The sequence below is a fragment of the Miscanthus floridulus genome, chromosome 16 (assembly GCF_019320115.1).
Source record: "Miscanthus floridulus cultivar M001 chromosome 16, ASM1932011v1, whole genome shotgun sequence".
Classification (NCBI taxonomy): Eukaryota; Viridiplantae; Streptophyta; class Magnoliopsida; order Poales; family Poaceae; genus Miscanthus; species Miscanthus floridulus.
In genome coordinates this window covers 44,407,782-44,410,775 of record NC_089595.1, presented here as the reverse complement: position 1 = coordinate 44,410,775, position 2,994 = coordinate 44,407,782, and the positions used below count along the sequence as shown (strand labels likewise).

Below are 2,994 nucleotides of genomic sequence, written 5' to 3'. Positions count from 1 at the left end.
TCCTCTAGCCTGATCTTAATTTGATGATAGCCTGACCTCAAGTCAATCTTAGAGAATACCTTTGCTTTTGCCAACTAATCGAACAAGATATCGATACGAGGCAAAGGATACTTGTTCTTAATGGTCACAACATTAAGCGGCCTATAATCCACACACATTCTCAAGGACTTGTCCTTCTTTACAAATAAAGCAAGACATCCCCATGGAGACAAACTAGGTTGAATGAGACCTTTGTCCAATAGTTCCTGTAACTAAATTTTAAGTTTGGCTAACTCATTTGGTGGCATCCTATAGGGTCTTCTAGAGATAGGTGCCATACCTAGCACTAACTCGATCCTAAATTCCACATCCCTATTAGGAGGTAAACCTAGCAACTCATCTAGAAATACATCAGGAAACTCACAAACCACTGGAATATCACAAAGGGTAGTGGCCTGGATAGCACAAGACAAGTTTTGGAGATCAAAACTTTGGGGAAGTGGTACTAGAAAAGCATTACCTCCCTTTGGTTCTCTCAACATAACTGTCCTAGTGCTAGTGTCAATGAGAACCCCATGATCACTCATCCATTTTATGCCCAAGATCACATCTATGGCTAATCCAGGCAATACTATCAGATCCACTGTGTACCCCCTCTCTTGTATAGAGATGAGCACATCTCTGACTATCTGATTGGCAGAGATAGTAGCCCTAGCTAAACTTATACTATAACTACCCTTATTTACCTCAATTATTTTCTGATCATACTTAGATGCAAATGCTTGGCTCATAAATGAATGAGAAGCTCCAGAATCAAATAAAACAATAGCGGGATGCTTGTTAACAAGAAATATACTAGTGGTGACAACCTCTCCCATAGGAACTTCTTCAACAACGATGTAATGCACGTATCCAGGACGTGCTTTAGGATTTGCCTGTCTCTAATTTCCCTGGTTTTGATTGCTATTCTTCTTAGGATGGGGCACTCCTTAGACCAATGTCCCAACTGATTATAGTTGAAGCATGGCTGATTGCTCCTGGGTCCTGCTGAGCTTCCTTGCCCTCCATTTCCCTTGGGTAGGGTAATGGTGAACACCTTATGAAACACCTTCTGAGGTTGGCTGGCCTAGGCTTTTGGTAGAGGAGGCCTAAACTTAGGCGCTAGTGGATGAAACTATGGCCTAGCCAGCATTAGAGCTCTGGACTAGGAAGATCCTGAGGTGCCTGCCTCAGCTGCTCTTTTGTGGCCCTTCATTGCCGCGTGCAGATTGTTCTAGTTCTCCTAGGTCAAGGCATCACTAATGAACTTGTTGTATGTGGTACACCTTGAGTTGGCCATAGTCTTCATTAGCTTAGTGCCAAGGCCTCTCTTGAAGCATTCAATCTTTTGTTCCTCAGTATCAATGAAATATGGGGCATAACAGGACAAATTGTTGAAGGCATGCATATACTCCGTAAGGGTCATGGTCCCTTGTGTGAGTCGCATGAACTTAGCTGCTTTCATGTGCTTTAGCCCCAAGGGAATGTGATGTCCCCTAAAGGCTAACTTGAATTGCTCCCATGTGACCTGACAGTTGGCAGGTAGAGATGATAGGAAATGGGTCCACCATATTCTGGCCGATTCCTGTAGTTGATGGGATGTATATTCTGCCTTCTTATGCTCCATAACCCTCAATATACGGAACTTTTGCTCGATTGTGTTGAGCCATTCATCCGCCTAGAGCGGTTCTTCAGCCACCTTGAAGATAGGAGGCTTGGTGTCTAGGAAATCCTTGAAAGAGCTGGATTGATTTGGCTTAGGACCCTATTGTTGCTGATGGGCATGAGCAGTGTTCTATGCAATGAGGCACAGTGTTTACTCCATTGTTCTCTGACTACCCAAGAACTATGCAAAGAATTCATTCGTAGACGGTGATGGTGGTGGTGGTAAGTCACCGTCATTGCCACCTTAGCTAGTGCCTACTCCAGTGCGAGTGCGAGTCATCTACAAAGTTGCAACAATAAGTGATTATTAGATGATGTCAAGAAATTGCAGTTGAATTGTATAATCATGCCAAGCTGAAATTACTAGAGGGAATCTTAAATTCATACAATAAAACAGAGGCATAATAATTCATTCTCGCAACATGACATCACCAATTTGATCACTTATCGTGCTCGCAGCGCGTTAACATGCATGTCATAACCCACCAGTAAAACAAAACTGGAATTTCATTATAGTTCAACCCATAGTGAAACAACATGCAAAGTGCTAATATTACACGGAAGTCAAATCATGAATACCGAACTTCAAGCTATAAGTCCATTACATGAATAATAGGCATATATAACACTATTCTTGATATTTATATTCTATTGTTATATGTGTGGACTTCCTAGGCACACATATGATGAGTGCTTGGTTCTCTTTTGAAAATCAGGCGTGATACTCTTCCAATTTGCTCTTTCTTCTAACTTACTCAAAAGATATTCCATAGATACAGAATTAACCTCATAACTATGGGTCATACCCTTGAGATGCTCCTCTATCCATCCTTGGTTTTCTACCATCTTGACGATCAACTCTTTTGCTTGACCTACCATTAGGGAAAAGAATGCCCCTCTGGCAGTAGCATCAAGGTGTTGTCGGGACTCCTTTGAAAGTCCATGATAGAAATTTTGGATGAGCAACCAATCCTCCATTCCATGATGAGGGCATGCTTGAACGTACTCTTGGAGTCACTCCCATGCCTCCAGAATGGGTTCTCGGGCTTGTTGTTGGAAGTTAGAAATTTTGCTACAAAGAATATTGGTTTTACCAATGGGAAAGAACTTGACGAGGAAGTCATTTGAACACTTCTCCCACGTATTCAAGGTTCCCGTGTTGGTATAAAACCAATGCTTCACCTTTTTGAGCAATGAGAAAGGAAAAAGTCAGAGTCGAATGGCATCTTGTGTGACTCCTCTAATGGAGATTGTGTTGCAAATCTCTAGAAAGTTCTAAAGATGAGCATTGGCATCCTTAGAAGGTTTGCC

At 42.0% G+C, this 2,994-nt stretch overlaps 1 non-coding gene across 1 annotated transcript; it reads left to right on the top strand.

The window, feature by feature from the left end:
* Positions 1–2,659: 2,659 nt before the first annotated feature.
* Positions 2,660–2,766, top strand: LOC136514680 (small nucleolar RNA R71). Its single transcript, XR_010773820.1, has one exon. It is a non-coding gene; the product is annotated as a small nucleolar RNA R71 (small nucleolar RNA).
* The last annotated feature ends 228 nt before the right edge of the window (positions 2,767–2,994 follow it).